This window comes from Melospiza melodia, chromosome 3 (genome assembly GCF_035770615.1).
Source record: "Melospiza melodia melodia isolate bMelMel2 chromosome 3, bMelMel2.pri, whole genome shotgun sequence".
In the NCBI taxonomy this organism is placed as follows: Eukaryota; Metazoa; Chordata; class Aves; order Passeriformes; family Passerellidae; genus Melospiza; species Melospiza melodia.
Genome location: NC_086196.1, coordinates 12,952,234 through 12,971,576, shown reverse-complemented (window position 1 = coordinate 12,971,576; position 19,343 = coordinate 12,952,234). Strand labels below are relative to the sequence as shown.

General features: G+C 43.2%; 1 protein-coding gene across 2 annotated transcripts in view; it reads right to left on the bottom strand.

Annotated features, from left to right (window-relative positions):
• HPCAL1 (hippocalcin like 1) overlaps positions 1-19,343 on the bottom strand; it is a 253,668-nt gene that overhangs the window by 29,086 nt on the left and 205,239 nt on the right. The window lies entirely within an intron of this gene.

Here is a 19,343-nt window from a genome sequence, read left to right as displayed (position 1 = left end):
TCTCACCACAGTGCTGGGCACAGACATCCCACAGAGCAGCACCAGAGGGCTGAAACATGCTGCCAGCCCCCTCAAGGAATGCTGGCACAGAACCCTCAGGCCAAACATCATCAAGTTCCCAAAGGAAAAGCATTCAAGTGTCTCCTTCCCAGCCTCCAAACCTACAGATTCCCCCAGCAGCCCAGCTGACTGTGTTTATTGCTGCATCCTTCACGTTATAGGTCAGCATATACCAGAGAGACAGCAATTCTCAGCTAATCAGATTTCTGTGCAGACTGACAAATGGCTCCCAATAAGAACATAAAAACCCAGGAAAATCAAGAGTCTCTCTAATCAACTCACTTGATATGATGCAGTAAGCCTGCAGAAAGCTCACACACTTTGCTAGCACATTGGATTGCACTTTGTGGCAGGATCTCAGGGGGCTGATAGCAGTGGGGGGACCCCAGCCCAGGCCAGCTGCTGGAAGGAACATGTTCCTCTTTGTTCTTTGTGCTCCACTCAATGCTGTGTTATTTTGAAACTAATTCATGTTAATTACCTGACATACTGTTACTGTGCTTGCCAAATGCCAAAGCTTAAAACTGGAGTGTGAACACACGCTCACAAAGGAGGTTCTTGCTCTACCACTGGATTATTCCAGCCTGAAAACTTCTTATAGGTGAGTCCTTCCTATCTCCCCAGTCAGACTTAAAAAAAAAAAAACAAAACCATGAACTGACATTGCCAGTGGGGTGCAAAAATAATCCTATGAAGGCTAAGCAACTTGCCTTGTTACCAACCCTGCAGCTCTGCCACATTATGTCCCTCCAACGTCCTGATAACACACACTTTACCCCACAAATATGGCACCCCTCCTCTTGCCACAGCAAGGCTGATGGTGACAGCAGGGCACTGCATGCCCCAGGAGCCAAATGGCTGGACCCAGTGAGTCAGGAGAGGAGAGATGGTGTGCAGAGAGGCAGGTGGAAAATCACGGCCTCCTCGTCCACAATGGCCCCCAGCTGCTCTTAGAAGATGATGAGGATTTCCAGCTAAAACACTGCTGCTCTCAGAGGTCTGGCACCCGAGCTGCTGAGCAGGTAAAAGAGACTGTGAGTCTGTCAAGGTCCCTGATTAGGTGTGAAAGAAAAGCCCTGTGCACACAATACTCTTACTGAAGCTATAAATAGTCCTCTCTGCACCAAAGTTGTGCATACTGTACTGACACTTGTGACTTAATAGGATTTCCTAGGTAGCCTGAACCAGCTGGGGCTGCTGCAGGGCAGCCTTGCTGAGCCATTTTCACAACACATGCATGCCACTGTGACTGGGGGGAGCATAGGGGATTATCCTGTGTTTTCAGTGTCCTGATCACACTGAGGCAGGAAAGACTCTGAGAAACTCCTAGAGGGGCGTAATGAGTTTGCATGCACAGCATAAGCAGGAGAAAACTTCCAGGATGGCCTTTTCTTTTTCCTTATCTCCCAGCTACACATCAGAACTTACTACAAGTGCAATTTTTTCCTCTTTATATTCATCCTTTTTTACAGTGGTAGAGAGAGATAAGAAACAATATTCTAATAAAACATATAAGTTTTATATCAAATAATGTAAAAAATTATTTTCCTATTCGAATAGATCATATAATTTCAGTTCCTGTAAGTAAATTAAATCAGTTCTCCCACTAATGGCTTGTTATTGTCTTCAAATATGTAAGACAAGAATTTAAACTTCTCTTATACTACTTTATTCCTTCTAAAGAAATCCCACCCTGTTTGAGTTACTGTCTGTTAACCTGGCAGGCTGACCTGAGAACTGTTAACAAAATAATCTTTTGCTATAATATTTCCACTACCTCACCTTTGCCTTTGTGGTGCTTAGCAGCCTGCCAGTAGTGCTGGCAATTATCAAGTTTTGGCCTGACCCTTGGAACATGTTCCAGATGTATGCCCTGCCCCTGGTCCTGAGGATGAGCCACGTTGCTGAGCCTGCGCCACCTTCCAGGGCACAGCCACAGCATTGCTTCACCTCCCCTGCCTCATCTCTTCCATCACCTGATAAAGCACTCCAAAACCTGTCTGCTCATGTGCTGTGGAGAAAGTCAAAGCTGACCCTTTTATGCCCAAAAGGCACAAGTACCAAGGTACCTGACTGCACAGGCAGCTGTCCCACTTTGCACTGTATTTGTAAGGGTTGGGCACCTGGCTGAAAACATCACCCCAGCACCTTGGGGCCTGAGTCCCAGACCAGGAGGCAGCAAGACTTTATGTTGCACAGATGAAGAATAAAAGGATGTTTTCTGGTGCCTCACATTCCCATCACCACCGCCTCACAGACAACTTACCTCAGCAAGGAATGATGTAGGACAGCTGCCTATTGCACATTCCCTGCCAGCCCCAGCTTCCTTCAGCTGCTCCATCACCACAAGCAACACAGAAACCACCGAGAGCAATTGTACACATCCATCCACATGCTCAGTACTGCACAGAGTGGGCCCAACCTGCTCAAGATGAGCTCTCAATCGTGCCTGTCACCCTGGACATGCTGTGTCTCCAGGGCTTAGGGATGCAAACTCTCTGTGCAGCACTTCTGTGTTTTTCTGGAATGGCATTTGGCTATTTGGAGCACAGGGAATTTGTAACACAAGAAGAAGAAATAATAAAGTTGACCTCAAGCTGGTTCAATGCACTCATTCTGAAACTAAAGTAGCTAGAACATGGTGCATCATTTTTTCCTACCACAGTCTTAGCTGTTATGGAAAATGCAGCAATGAAGAAAAGGGCTGGCTCATGAGCTAACATTACCTGTCTGCACCTCATCTGCTCCTTCAGTGTGCTCTGTACATCACAGCAGTGATACACATAGTGCTTGCATGGCTATCTAAGAACCCCAGGCAGAAGTGATTGCAAGAGAGTCATGTAGTTCAAAATTTCATTAAAGAAATGGCTCTAATACAATCACAAGCCACTCAATGCACTGGAGGCTGAATGTTGCTAAGGAAAATTATGAGCCTCCTCCTGCAAATATCCTTATCTACCCACAACAGAAAAAGAGCCAATAGTGTAGCAACATCTATATTCAGCACAAGGACTAGACCAGAATAAGGTGATCATTAAATAGTTTAAAACAAAGACAATAGCAAAATGTAATGAGGCTCAACAAACCAAGTGAAACAGGGCTGAGAGGCTGTACCAGCTATGCCTTGCACTTAGGCACCTCTTAGGAAACCTTTTGTAGGAGAAGGAAGGACAATCAGCTCCCCAAGAGCTTCCACACTGGATGGATGATGGACAGGTGGCTCCTTTTGCAAAACCAATTTTCTTCATTCTGCACAGTGGATAATTCAGCTCAAAGATAAGGGGGGAAAAAAAGCAGAGGGGGAGGTAGGGAAAATGCTTGAATGCTAAAATAGGCAAATTACTGAGCTAGAAAATCTAGATTAAATCAAGCATTCCTGCAAATGTGTAATAGAGAAACAAATGGCTCCCATCTGGAAGCTCAGCAAATTAACTTGGATCCTGGTTAAGACAACAGCACCAGAGTCTGCTTCCAGAAATGTAAATATCCAGTGTGCATTTGCAATCCAATCACAGGCTAAAAATATAAGACAACTTGGAGTGGAAATCTGATTTTGTGTCTACCCTCCTAATGGGAAATAAAACAAAAATTCTTTAGACACAGCAATCTGGACTCATTTTTCCTGCTTGGAGAGATGATGCAAGATGTCTTTGCACCAGGAAAGTCTTTCAGCTGCTTCTGATTGCAAGGCCACAGCCCACATGTTGGAGGCCTGACTCTTATAAATCATATTCCGGTTCCCCATCTTCTTTTCCATTCTGTGACCCCTGGCTGCTCCACTGTACTGTCCTCAGCTCTGTTTATTTATACCACTTCATTTGATTCTTCTTACTAAGAGTATTCTAGTTCCTTTTTCCCCCAGAGGTTTATCTCTGGCCTTCCAGTAAGAGAAGGGCTCTTGGTCTCAGTGTGCGGATGGAGAACTCAACCACAGGCATGAAGCAGGCTCAGGACTAAATTTAGCCCAGAAGAGGATAGTCTTTCTGCCTGTAGATCAGGAAGGCAAGTTGGAGCAGGAGCCTATTTTAGATGCTCTCTGGTGGTGTCTGCCTCCCTTTTGGCTATAGAGAGTCTGGGGAGACCAACCTTAGACTCTGAGCATCATCCCTGAGGACCTTTAGATGCTACAAAAGGAAGGAAAAGCTATTACAAGTTAATGTCATCCATATGGTTGAAGAGCTGACACTGAAAGGGAAGTTTTAGGATGTTCCACCAGCAGAAGGCATTCATGGAAAAAAAGGATATTTCTCTATGTATGAGATACGTCCTTCTGTGATCACAGCAGGCACAGACAGGAGTTTTAAACTACAGAAAAACACCTCTAGAGACAGGATAATCAAGAAAATCAGTTAATTCCCACATCTGGTTTTAATAAACAGATGGGGGATTGGTAAATGTGGACAAAAAAGCACATAATACCCAAACTTAGGAGGGCAAAGAGCATATGAACATTAATAGCAGCAGTCAGATAGGATGTTAGATAATTAGCCAGAATTCACAGATGATGAGTAAGAAACAAGAGCATGGATTAACATACTGATACCAAGAGGAAGGGCACTGCAAGAGAAAACTCAGGTAGCAGAATAAGAAACTCCAAAGGACTGCAGTGGTATGGGGTCAACACAACTTGGAAGAAGGAGGGGCCACATCACAGGTTATCCTACACCCTACAGAGCCTGCATGGCAGTGCAGTGCAGATTCCCAGGTTCACAGCAAGACAGAAATGCCAACAGGGCTTATCTTTCTGTGGGACTGCAACTTCCCAAAATACTCAACTGAAGAAGCCACTATTAACGTAAAGAGCTGACCACAGATATTCCTGGAAGCAGAAGACAATTGTAATCCTCCAGCTGCTGAACCAGAAAAGGGCAGGTCTAATTTAGACACTGTAAGTAGCTAAAAGTCCTCAATGAAAGCAACTCTGGAGGCAATTGTAATCATGGAGAGGTGATTTAGGGAAACACAAAAATTCATCTTTTTATTTTCCATAAGCTTTGAGGAATCTAAGGAACTCAGCATGGAAGTCAGCTGGATAGAAGTGCTCAAGAACACACTTGTAAGAGGCTGAGAATATCTGTATGGCAAAGATGGAAAAAAAAAGTTGGTACTGAGCAACTCCAACCAAAGTAGGGGAGATATGTAGGGAATGAGTCCTGATCTAAATGGAAAAAAAAAATCACCAAAAAGGGATTTTTAGGGCTAAGCAGAGTGTATGTGAGGAATGGAAAAGAAGGGCTGCTCATCAAAGACAGCTGTGTCAGAGGTCAGGAAACAAAGGGGGAAAGAGAAATTGCCAAAGTCAAAATGAATTAGGTCATGCAAATAAAAATAAAGAGCAAAGATCAAAATGTTCTTCAATTATACAATTTTTTTTTTTTTTTAAAGTACAGAAAGTGGAAACTGACAGCACTTGGTTGATGTATCTTAAAATAAAAGCAGAAAGAGCTTTTGTTATTACTGCATCAGGATGGCGAACAGCAGATGGAAAAAAATAAACCCACAGCACTGACAAAAAAATCCTTCAAACTATTAAACAGCCCATGATCAAGCTGAAACTGAAAGTGTTTCTAGTCAGGGTGGAGGTGAACAGCCTATCCCCAGGGCAAGCATCCAAGAGGAGAGCAATTTGTTTGGGCTGGAGTCTACTCCCTGCAACTACACGACATTGGGCTTTGCAATCAACACAGCCTCATGAAATCTGCTATTTTGAAATGTGCTGACCACAACCACCTCGCAGAGAAACCTAAACAAGAGGATGATGAGAGTGTGATGATGTGTGATGATGAGAATGTAGCAAAATATCTTAAAAATGAGGTTAAATGGGATCATTCCACTTGTAGCCTCATCCCACAGCACCCAGAGGCAAAGGTGCTCTTGATACTCCCCTTGCATCCCTTTTCTGACTTCAGCACAGGTCTCCCAAACTTGGAGGCTGAGAGGAAGAGAGACTGTTTATTTAAAAGTGCTGGTCATTTGAGTCCTTTCTGAAGAGACACCAGAGCTGCCCCACAAAACAATAATAATCTGTTGCTGGGTTGGAGCAGTCTGTCTCACCTTTATTTAGTAAAATTTGGTAGCAAAGGCATTAAGACCAAAACCAAGCTTTGCTCTGAATAACCTTAACATAGCACAGATATCTCCCTGAAGCTCACTCCCAAACTTCAGCATACTGAGCAAATGCAAAGTACATAATTTACGAGCACTTCAGGACTGTTTCTTCTACTGTATGGAATTAAGAAAGGTGATTCATGTACCTGAGAAAGCTGGGACTGTAAAGGTGGGCAGTAGGAGCCAGTGTCAAAGTTTTCTCATTCTCCAATGAAAGCGTCACTGTCAGAGCACAGAGTTCCCTTTAAGGGACAAGAAAATATTTCCAAGCACAGACAAAATGTGCTATAGCTTCATTAAGTCGTGGTCAACCATGCACACAGCAACTGGCTTTGTGCCTGATGTTCATTGAGAGCTAAATGTAAAACCTCTGCAACAACAGAATTGGCATCACACAAGCCAGAGAAGCAAACCTATTACTGTCCAGAATTATTATTACATTGTATTACTAACCAAAACAACTTAAGGAAAATATTAAGAAGCTGTGAGTAACTCCATGACTTATGCCCAGCTCCACTACTGCTCCATGGCTCCAAGCTGGCTCAACAGGGCATCCAACCAAATGTATCATTGCTATTCAGGGTAATGAGGAACAGCGTGGCCTCTAACCTCAGGTCACATTTGAGGACATCTCTTTAAAAAGGAAGACAATTAAAACCAGAAACTAACTAGCACAGAGGCAGATCCACAGCACCAGCAGGTGTTGAGAGGGTTCCTCTGAGTCAGTTGTCCTGATGCAGCATAGTACACAGTGTTAAGACTTGTAGCTGTAAAAATTTTAAAAATGTACAAGTCTGTAGAATGCATGAAGAAACAAACTGGAATCTTTTCTGTGGTCTTGCCTTTTCTGTCACAAACTATTGGATTTTACAGTGTTTAGTCACCTCTCTAAACTCAGCAGCATATTCAGCTCCTAAACTAAGCATGAAAAGTTCTCCCTCCACACTACGTAGCCAAAAGCAGAGAGCTCCTGAGAAGAAAACCAGAATATAAGCAGGTATTCCCCTTACAAAGACTGCTCCAGACAAAGAGATGACCAATGAATATTTTCCCATGCTCTGCACCTATGCCACTAACACAAAGCAAAACACTTGTGACCTCCCATCAACAAAATCTTTCAAGTATCATTATTCACCTGGATTAAAACTGCACTTGCACTTGAGTGCACAAACAAATCCAGCCAACCCCAAGATAATTTCAAATGAAATACAAGACTGGATGTTCTGGCTCAGGGCAGTTTTCAGATCCTTTCATTACACATTTTTCAATGCAGGACAGAAGCACAATGCTGAAGCAAAGGAGAAGACTGAAAAAGAAGCTGGTCACTCATCACAATTTATTTTATGGTCAGTGTTCTATCTTCAAATCAGACTTGGAGGAAAAGAACAGCAGGAAAGAGGCACAAAAAATGTTTCAAAGACACTACTGCACTGGCTGTCTGGCAGTAGATTAATCATTTAGTTGTCAACCTTGCAATAACTCTAATTGTTTTGGAAGACATTCATATTGCAAAATTGTAAGCACATATAGTAACAGTGAGTCAAGCTGGATCTAACCCTTCTTCATTTTACATTTGCTTTAGACATGTTTTCTCAGTACAGAAAGAACCAACTTAAAGGAAAAAAAAACCCATCATGTAGATTAGAGTTTATTGATTACTCAGACACTAATTCCAGCCCAGCTCTTTGAGATCTCTCCAAGGGGAAAGGAAGAGATGGTATTTACAGAAACTGCTTCTAATGAGAAAACCTTAAGGCAAGGAAGGTGAACCTGAGAGCAATGAGTACCAATTTTATAGAATATAAACAACTGTTTGCTCTTGTAATTGCATTTGCCTTTCTAACTACAGTCCCTATTCTCTACCTTCCTCCAGAAACACCCACTGCCAGGCAAGGATGGCCAAAGCTGGATTATATCACTGTAACTGTGGGGAAAATATGTTATGATTTGCTTAAGCTCACATTTTTCAGGGAAAGCCTTAAAAAAGGCTTTTAAAAGTTTAAATCAGTTTAAAAAATTTGCTATAAAAATCAGTGTCATAGAGGGACTGCCCCTTTTTCCCCACTGATTTGAACATCACACTATTGAATAGAGCTCTACGATGAAGGACTATTTTATTTCTAAAATAAAATCCCATGTCCCAAGCAGCTAAGTTCACTTCAGAGAGGGCACCAGAAATTACTTTCTGAAAAAGAAAAAAGAGCTACTTCTTCCAAGTCTTCTCCTGAAAAGACAATTTTGTTGACGGTAATTATGAGGTCTTCTTTGTTGGCTACAGACCCAAGCCTGCAGGACCTTCACACGTTTTTCTGCAGGCAGAAGACACTCACTCCTGCAAAGCTAATCCCTGTTAAACTCCTGGCTTATAGCTAGGGGGTGCCAGGGATGCTGAAGCTCCAACACCTGGGATGAGCAAGGAGCCCTGACCACGGGAGTGTCACCCCTTCCCTAAGAGCCCTTGGCTCTGCAGGTACCAGCTTTGCCTCCATCAGGTGTGAAGTGCCTGCACTTCTCCCACTGCCTAAGGAAGGGAGCTAAAAAAGCCCCAAATGAGCATAAAGCAACTACACTTTAAAGAATACTCTGAGCTGAGCTACAGCTGAGCTTGGATACAAAGAGATTTGGGTTTCATGGACAAGCAGCAATGGCAAGAGAGGAATTAACTAAACAGGCATTTGCCAAATACAACTTTCAAAAACAATTTTTCAGAAAATGGCAACTTTGGTGGAGTGTAGGAATAGATGGAATGGACATTCTCACAGCATCACATTTTTATTTAGAGAAGACAACCAGAGAAAAAAATAAATACATTTTGCAGATGGTCTGCCTCTGAGTGGTCCTGATAAAAGCTGCTGTGCCCTGACTCTGGGCCAGCCACATTCCATTTCCAACTGCACAGCCTTCAGAAGCATTAGCAGTAATTAAGAAGAGGCAACCATAGTGATAAGCCAGATCTCTATAAAAGAAATACATGCTGCACTGATATTTTTTCTTGCACTTTGAGGACTAACAAACATGGTACACTCCTTATAAAGACATTTTTCAAGTCCTTCAACTATTCTTCCAATGTTGACTCACTGAATTCCAGATGGGACTCTTGGCATCACTCATCCCAGCAGGTCTCCAGGACAGCACCAAAGACTTTATGTATGGTCACCAAGCAGATACTGCTCTTTCAAATTGCCACACAAGTGCCTGAAGCACAGTTCTTGGGAATTCACTGTGATCTCACAAAAAGCATTGAGAACCACTGATCTAGTCCAATACCTTTTCATTCAAATAATTTCTCCAAGAATTTTGGTACCCAGTCACCACCCATTTGGCCTGTAGCACCTGTTTTCAAAAGATATGCAACCCTGACTAAAAGCCTCCAGAGCATGAGAACTCCCCATAGCCAGAAACAATTCTGTTCAAACAACGATTTTCTTCTACGATTAAGCAAGCAAAGGATGCACAGGTTTTGCTGTGGTAGAGGTAGGATAGAGGAATTTGATCATTTTGTGTCATCTCCCTGCTTGTACCATATATAACTCAGTGCTCACTAGTGCAGCTCACTGAAAGATTAGTTGGCTCATTCAGACAGGCAAGGGTAGACTCCTAAGGCGTTTAAGTGATTTGGGGCAGGATGATCATCTGTCTCCTCCCTGCCCACAATTAACTGTTCCATGGCCCCTGTCTGTGCTAGGGCTGAGCATGCTGGGGAAGTGAGAAAAACAGAGGAGCTGAGCTCCTTCCACCATAACTGGGAGCACCTCTTCTCCCTCAGCCTTCAGTGGTTCAAAGGAAGTTGTCACAAAGGGAATCATTCCCATTGATGATCCAGGATCTTGCTTATTCAACCTAAAGCTCAGTGTTTCAAACAGCAAGGAAATTAAACAACAAAGCTTTTCAGTAAGCTAATAAGTCGTTGTGTATCTATGCTCAGATGGTTGTAAGGAGCATGACAAACTTGAAACAGCCTGCAAATTTCTAAAATTAAACAGTTCATGGTGTTACAGAGGTCAGCCATCTGTTCGAATGTTCATGTTTTAGTTAATATAACTCTTCTTCTTCCACTCTTCTCCCCTGACTCAAGCATACTCCCTAGGAAGATGAGAGTACAAATCCCTAGGAGACAATATTGCTGAAGTCACCACCACTAGACAGCCCTCCTCTTCCACGGAGAGCTGCCCACAGAAAGCACCTTTGTGGCTAGGACAGGCTACAGAGGCAAACAAGAAAAGTGGTGGAAAGAACAGTGTATTATCCAGGCCTCCCCAGGATCTCCAAAGCCTGCAGAGAGTCAGGATTTCTGGTAAGAAATTTGCAAGGTTTGCAAGAGAATTTGTCAGGTTCTGAAAGCTGCACACAACATCCCTGGTTTGTCAGGAGACCTCTGGCCCACCCTCCATCCCATCCTTCCTAATCTCTGCTCAGTCTTGCAGGGCTCCAAGGAACATCAGGGAGCATTTGAATATTCAGCTTTAAATTGCCATCTCATGACAGGAAGAAAGTGAAATCTGACTGCTCTCAACAGATTTCAATACATTTGTAGTGGAATTGCTTGCTTTATATAAAAATGGAGCTATCTGGAGTTAATCAGCAAGCAAGGCCAGCACGAGGCTGAAGCTGGATTTATAGAACAAGAAGTGGGCTCCAAGCTGTTTATGGTATGAAGAGATATGATGCAAAACAACCAAATTCTGCTGTTTAACATCCTTCCACAGTATGGGTTATTCTGCACTCTCCGCTATCTCTGGTAATAAAAGGAGGAACAATAAACCCATGAGCTCTGATAAAGGTGAAGAATGAGGGGGACAGGAAGACAGAAGCCAAACAAGCACTTTCAGGAAGAAAACAAACTTGGGCAGGGGAAAAGCCAAAGTCAAAAAGATGTGGAAGTGGTTGACTGAGAATAGGCTGGTCTTCTGCAACCATCAACCTGCTTAAAATGTATCTTCAAGGAAACTGGCCAATGCATTTCAGATATGGGTAGCCATGGTCCATCAGGACATCTGGCATGAAGGAAAAGACAAAACATGCATCTTTAAACCTTTGGCTTTAGGCTGGGAATGATGTCCTCAAAGGAGACAAAGCAACATGCTGCTTTATTGTGTATAATTTTAAACCAGCAGGAGTTGAAAGAGGTTTTGATAAAGACATTTGGATAAAATTCTGTATAGCAGAGCTATTATGCAGAACTACCTACTGAGTTAAACACTAAGCTGAATTTAGATGGAGAAAAGTGTCCCCATACTTACTTCTAAACCCATTTTGGAAGAGGTGTGAATTCCTGGTATTGCATATGGCTTAATTCAGGGGAATAACAGTGAATGAATTACTGGAAATATTACCATTCATTTTTTCCTAACACTTCCAGTTTAAAGCCTAGCAAACGCTTCACAGCTTGACCTTTGGGATGAATGCAAAAGCAGTACTACAGCATGAAAACAAAATATTTTCCTGCTTTTTTCAAAGTCAATAGGACCTGTATTATTTGAAGAATGGTAGCCTCAGGGAATCTGCTTCACTGCAAAGCCATTTAGGCAGCTGTCATTAGTTTAAAAGCTCATTTTTGTTTAATGACTGCTGTTTCACATACTCCCAATGCCATGTATCGTAACTGTCATACCTAAACCTTAGATTTATGAAAGCATATAGCAGCAGCATTATACCCAGGGGCCTGCTGATATTCCCATTATCAAACCATTTCTTACAAGTTTAGGCATAACAAACCCTGTGTTCTGCGTGAGAGCTGCCATGGAGGTGGATGCTGCTCAGTTCCCCCAGGATGCCTGGCTGTCCAGGCAGAGACATCATCATCCTCAGCTGGGGCATCTTGCAGAGCTTGGGAGAAGGATGCTTGAGATGCAATGAGAAATAAAATAAAACTTCTGCATTTGTTTAGATACTCTTTATCATCATGGGAAGGATTCAGAAGGGGTGGAAAGCATGACAAGGCCCACTCTCCTACTAAGTCCCACTTTATCCAGGGTGCAGAGAAAACACAGCTGGAGGGGAACGCTACCACAAAGTTGCTAAACATCTGGAAACAATTGAAGAACCAGATAACCTGCAAAACCAAACCCTTTTTTCTAGAGTCCCACGCTATGATCTTTAAAACACACTGATTCAGGAGGACACTCAGAAGTCACTTCCCAGGTACCACACAAAATTCATAATTTAGTACCTGTTGGCTGTGAAATTCCTCTTGCACTTGCTATCTTCTATCAGTCGTCCACTCAGGCGCCACTTTGCAGGTAAATTCACCTCTCACTATTTTTATAGTGGAAAACAGGGACCATTCAATCCTCTTACCTCACTCTGTGACTGAAGAGCTGAGTCTATGAACTCTACTTGGTCAAACTTAAAACAAAATAACCAACCAAAATGAAAGAAAAAGGCTCTTTTCTTCAGATTCAAAACAGTTACAAAACATGTGAAAACTCGGGGAAGGTATTCCTGGCATATTCTGAAACCAGTGAGCACAGATTTTACATTCTCAATTTTATACTTTCAGGCACTTGTATTAACATACCTATCTATTGTGCTCCTTGTTGCAGCGTTAAAATATTTCATTATCATTCAGAGAGAAGGTATTTTCACCTAGAAAAAGAAAGGATTTAAAAACAAGCTGCCTTAGTGATTCCAATATAAATTATCAGAACTAGATAATTAACTATTCTGACAAATAGGCAGTAATGTTAAATAACAACTAATGAGCCATGATCTACACCCATAAGGATATGTCTTAATACTGATGTGCAACAAAACAATTTCTGGATGGCAAATACCTAAAATGAAATTTCCTCCCCAAATTACAAAAAGTAACATTTTTCCTAAATTATTTTGCCTGTGGCATTTCATTGAATAAAATGACAAATTATATCCTCTTTGAAATTCAATGAAGGCCAAATACGATTTTTTGGGTGGAATAAAAACTTCTGTAGTTTAATTCACTTCATTTTTACTGTAACAGATTTACTACACTCAATTTACTGATGAATTCAATATTGAGATAATGAATTTTTGGGCTTTAGGGTATAAGATAGTCAGCCAGCAAGTATCTAGCAAAGAAAATCTCTCCCACCACTCCTGCTCGAAATCAGGAACACAGCTACAGCTGGGACCTACAGCCCAGTCTTCTTCCAGCTCTCCAATCCTGTCTGCATTGAATAGAACAAAGTAGTTTAGTTGGAAGAAGACCCAGAGTGATCATCTAGTCCAACTGCAGATCCCAATGCTTCTTTCCAGACAACAACAAAATCTAGACAAGGGACTGATGGCCATGTCTGCTTTTCCTGGGAATTCCTATCAGCTCTCTGGAAAGGAACAGCTGGATTTTGACTGCTAAGAGACCAGATTTTATGGTAGCCCAAGGGTGATATTTATAAATACCAAAAGCATAGGGAGAAGGAAACAAAACTGCCTGGCTTAGCTGAGACTCTCTTTGTTCACACAAGAAGTTTGCACCCCAGCAGCCCCACTGATGCTCTGCTGGAACTCCACTGGAACACCGTGCAGGAGGAGGCAATGTCTACACATGACAGCAGATGTACATGCAACACTTGGTGCTGTTGGGGGAACTCCTCCCTCCCAAAAAAGTCCCAAAGGAAGCCTGCCAAACAAAACCATTAACAAAGCAATGTGCATACTATGTCAAAATTATCCATGTATTTTGTTATGGCAAAATTGGCACTTTATGTTCCTTTACCCTAAACGGTGTAATGGAGAATTCACCAGCTGATATCCATACCTGCTGCAACAGCTCATGGTCAGCAGGGAACAGGACTCTGCAAGAACCTGGCTGGGGATCTGCACTGGCAAACCCACAGCATCTTCTCCCCATTCACTGGACACTGTGCTGCTCACACAGAACCATGGAGCATCCAACCATTATTACATGTTTCTTTTCTACTTCAGACAGTAGTCAAGCAGTTATTGAATGTTATTCTGCATTCCTGGTAATTAAGGAGAAGGTTGTAACCCCCCCCCCCCATATTAAATGCCCCCCTTGTTTCAAATGAAGGCTTGATGGGGATGGAAATGCTCCTTCTGTCGTTCTGTATGTCATACACAACTGCAGACCACACTCAACACAGCCATGGCTGCCTCCTGCGGCCTTTGGGTGCCATAAGCCACTTACAGCAATTAAGCTGCTCACCAGCCAGGCTGTCCCAGGATACAGAGCCCAGGAGGATGCCCACATTCAGCCTCTCTTTTCATCAGCCCTCCTTCCAAATGCCGATGAAGGTCAGAAAGGTTCCCAGAAACTCCCCCTCAGGAGACAGTGCTGCATTCCCAGCCCTGGAGCAGCCCCCATCCCAGTGAATTCTGGAGGTGGGAAGTCTAGGAGTGGCAATCTCCACTTTACTGAGTTCCCCAGAAAGGGAGCTGCATCCAAGCAGCTTTAGGGAATATTTCCCTGGGCTACTGTAATTCTGCTATGCAATTCCTAGATCATGGAAGCAATATAGTGAAGCAGTTTTTGCACCCATCATCTTTGCAAACCATGTTGACTCTTAGTGGTAACTCCACTCAGCAAAGGAACTTATTTTGATCATCTTCATATTTGTCCCAGTTGAGGAAAATCAGGCCTCATCTCATTGCATGCCCTTTCCAAGAAAGGCCATGATTTTTTTAGTTCCCCTCTGGAAACACAGTGGTTGGCAGTCTATCCAACCTGCAGGCATGCAGCTGGACAGACAGGCTGTCTGGAGATATTTCTGACTGCATCCCTTAGCCAAGCTAGGATGCATGTTTATCTTTGCATTACCAGGGTACCAAGCTGCTGCAGGGTAATGAGAAGGACCTGAGCAAGGTAAGGATCCACTCTAAATTACCATTTTTTAAAATTAAGACTGGTGGGGCCTGATATAAAAGCCAGCAAGGTGGATGGACAGAATTGCTGGTCATGGCAAGTCTCATTTGCTTGAATTAGAAGGGTCCTCAAGGCTTCAGGTGGGTGAAACCCACTGCACTCCCTTGGTGACTGCCCAGGAAACTCCACTGAGCACTCCCAAACCTTGCTCCCACTTTCACCAAAGCCCCCCACTCACACCAAAGCTTCTCCCAGCAAGTCCCTGACAGCAAAAGCCAAGGCACCACCTTATTTTATTCTGAGCCTGGCTAGCACAGTATAGGTCACAGGAACATTAAAAATGTAGTAACTCACTGTAGAGGAGAGAGGGAAAGAAAAGTGTTGAGTTCATGACTAATCTTTGCAGCTCTTGCCATAGACAGGATTTGTACAGACATGTTGATTTTTTATAAAAATAGTAAATCGTATTACACCCATGCTGCAAGACCAAAGATTCACAACGATACCTTAATACAGCTTAAATAAAAATAGTACTACCTGAGTCAATCTGAGCATGATAATGCTTGGTAATCCCACACTCTTAGGGGATGAACAGTTGTATAGCAGTGAATCAACACGAGATACTTGCATTAGGAGCCACTCCTTTTTCATGCTACATAGCAACATCTCTACAAAATGGAGAAGGCAGGTGGAGTTTGGGGGAGCACAGTGGGGAAAACAGGGCAGTTACAGAGCCTCACTATCTTCCAACTTGGAAATCTTGGCTAAGAGGCTAAGTGTTTACTTTTTTAGAAAGAAAGCCTGCTTTAGTTCCCATCACAGTAAAGAATTAAGGAAAAAGTTTGAATTTTAGAAGTTTTTGAAAAGTGAGCAATCTCAAAGCCTGTGAGCACTCAGGAGATTCATTCATAAAACAAACACAGCTGAACAGCAGTGTTGCACAGTCATTCTGGGGTTTTTTTCTTAACATCCTTGAATGAGCAAACAGTGAATATGGAAAGTAAAAGTGCAGTACAACACAGAAGCTCTAAACAGAGGAGACATCAGTAAAACCTATTTATAATAAGAATGTAAAAGCTGAAGACTCAAATAGCAATTTTTAAAGGTGGCTAAGGAAAAAATTGGAAGCTTTGATTGAAGACATGTTAAATCATAATGAATTACTTTCAATTACCTTGTTACATAAGCTACTCACAAAAGGTGCTTCATTTGCTATTGTGCTCCCATTTGTTCTTTTTTAAGACACATTTTCCAGTTAATTGCACTTCCATCTCCCCTACCTGTACCCACAGTATAGATTTATGTATGGCAGACATGTGGCCCTCACAGCTCCCTCCAGACAGGAGGGAAAGGTAACAGGAGAAGTTAACAGAACTGAAAGGTCTTCCTTTCCCCAAGAGTACTTGAGTTTGAGTTCTGAAACAAGGCAGATTTTCAAGGCTGTAGTGCAGATAATGCACAGGGGAAGGAGAATACAGCCTCAAATTCCCACATCTTGCCTGCTCCCCTACTCCTTCTCTGCCCTGGTGCTCAGCCTGGCACTGCTGCTGGGATTTTTTCTTCACCAGGAAGGGTGATCCCATGGGACCCTTCCTGGATATGGGGATCCAGGTAGGCTGTAGAGAAGGCAGAGAAATGCTGACAAGAGCAGTAGAGGCAGAGCCAAGCTGAAAGGCACCAGGACTCAAGGATGAGGAGACCCTGGTGAGGGGGGATGTCTAGTGATGACCAGAGCCAGGTCATGGGGACATGCCCCTGCCCTTGCTCTGTGCACAGAACAGCATATTTCCAACAAATTTCCCAACACCAATGGCAAGAACATTCCCTGACTTCCATGTCTTGCCACAGGTGATCCTGAGCTATGTTCAGAAGCTCAGCCCTCCAGTACTTCTTGCAACCTCCCATTCACGGGGACCCTCCTACCCACAAACACAAAGGCTGCAGAGGTCTTAACTCAGCTTTCAGTTTAAAAATAGGATGTTTCTCAAAGCCAGTTTGGAAGGACAGATCTGTCAGTCTGGCTGCAAAAACTTTCACTTTCATGCACCAAACACACCAGCTTTGGACCAGAGAAGCAGGGAGCCCTGTTCCAGACTCAGAGCCCCATGTCCATGCCAGCAGCAGGCAGTTTCTGAAATGATGTTCACACCACCTCATGTCCCATCCTCTGCCCTCCTGGCCATGGGCCACAGCCACTTATGTGCTCCTCCAGAGCAGCACAGAGGTCACAGCAATGCCAGCACCACGGCCCCTGCACTGCACCCAGACAGAGACAGCCCTCCTGACCACATCCCAGCTCTGACCTCCCAGCACAGCCACCCAGCAGCACCCTGGAACAGGCCAAGGCACGGGGCCCCTGGCCCAGCTGTGCATTCAGGTGTCCTGTGCAGTGTGGCCTTGATGGGTGCATGTCCCATCATGTGTCTGGCTCCCTGGGCTTCCCTGCCCAGAGCTGCTTATGTGCTTACAGGCAGAAACACAGGTAAGCAGCTTGCTGTATCAGACCTGTGCTATCCCAGCAGGACAGCATCCAAATGTCAATTCCCCCTTCCATGGCCAGCACCCTCACTTCCAGATGTGCTTAGCTGGGGTAAAAATGAAGATACCTTCAGGCAGGCTCATACACATTTTAGTTTCATACTTTGTTCTGAAGCCATCCATGTGCCACTGGCCACACATTACATTTTGGACAATACCCATCCGTCTCAGGACTGGTCTGCCTTCAAGTCTGCCTCTTACTCCATGTTAAACATGAACTGATGCAGCCTGACCACTGTAAGGCTCCATACGGAGCTGTTACCCTCTGGAGATGAACCTTCTGCTGGTATGGATCATATGAATTCCCAAACTGAAATCATGGACACACCTGAACTTGAAAACACAAGGAATACAGACCATTGAAGCATCAAAAAATGAGATGTACAACTACCCAACAACTCTAAGCTCTGTTAGCAAAAGTAAGCTCCCAGGTAAGACCACAGGATCTTTTCAAAGCACTACCCAAAGAGACTACCCAGGAGAAAGACATATTAAACAGTCTGGAGTATCAACAAGTGATTTTTTTTTACTCATACCCTGTTCAGGTGTTACCTGAAACAAGAAAACAAGAAAATCCAATTTTAAGTACAATTTAAAGAGACAGTTTAAAATTACCTGGATTTTGTACACATGATATTACTGTCACCCATATCATACTCCTCTCTGTCCTCAGAAGAAGAGTTTTGTTTCATTTTTCAACCTCTCAAAGAAGATCCACTGAATATTCAGGTCCCAGAACAGAAATTAGCAATACAAACCATGCAGGTTTACAATACAGATCCCATCCTATCTGCAGGGCTGGGGAAGAGGAGGGCTCATAAGCTACTGCTCACAAGAGCATTCTTGAGAAAGGCACAAGGGATTCGTGATTTGGGCTCATAAAACTCAAGTTTTAGGAACGCAAGCCTCAATATAGAAAATAAGTGTACGACAGCTTACTAAGGAAGGAATGCTGAAAGAGGGAGTTGATAAGATATACATTTAAGAGGTGTTAAGTAAGCCCCTTATAAATACCAAGTAACCATTTTCTAGCACAGTGAACGCATATTTAGGTTAACAGACACACCAAACTCCGTCATCCTCCCCATATTTAAGTTGACAGACACACCAAAGTTGACAGACACACTCCATCATCCTCCCCTGCCCTGAGAAATGACCAGTGCAGATGGCTACATTTCACCTGTATGGACACTTCAAATCAGCCTGGGACCATGTGTATCAAAAGGCATCTGATCTATGGGAAGTGCCCAGATTTGGAAGACAGAGGAGTCCATTAGAGGTTTGGGGCACTCGGCCACGGTTCATTAGTCAGTCTGAACACACAAGAGCTCTAATGGCCTGTATCCTGTGCACTAGGGAAATGCAACGAAAGAATGAACTTCCTGAGGAATTAATGGGTAATTATATAATTTGGTTCATCTCATGGGAAAGAAATCTAGAATTGAAAAAGGAAATAGAGTGTGTATTTCTCTAGAAACAACGAAAACAAACAGCAAAGGGTGTTACAGAGCAGAGTCTCAGCTGGCACCATCGGAGAGACCAGCTCCAGCAGAGTAAAAGAAATTGCACTGATTGACATCAGCATTTTGCACCTGCAATGGCACCAATTGGCAGTTCTTAGCAATCTCATCCTCCTGCAGCTCTTGACTGATTTAATGTTTCACTTACTCACAAATAAGAACCTAATGAAGTGCATAAAAATGAAATACATGGAAGCCTTGGGTGCAGGCAGAACAAAATCAGTCACATGTGGCAGAGATTAGCATGGGTTATGCAGCTCATATAACTCTCTGGAAGTTGCATTCCTTTAGATTAACACCTTGGACAAAACAGAAGG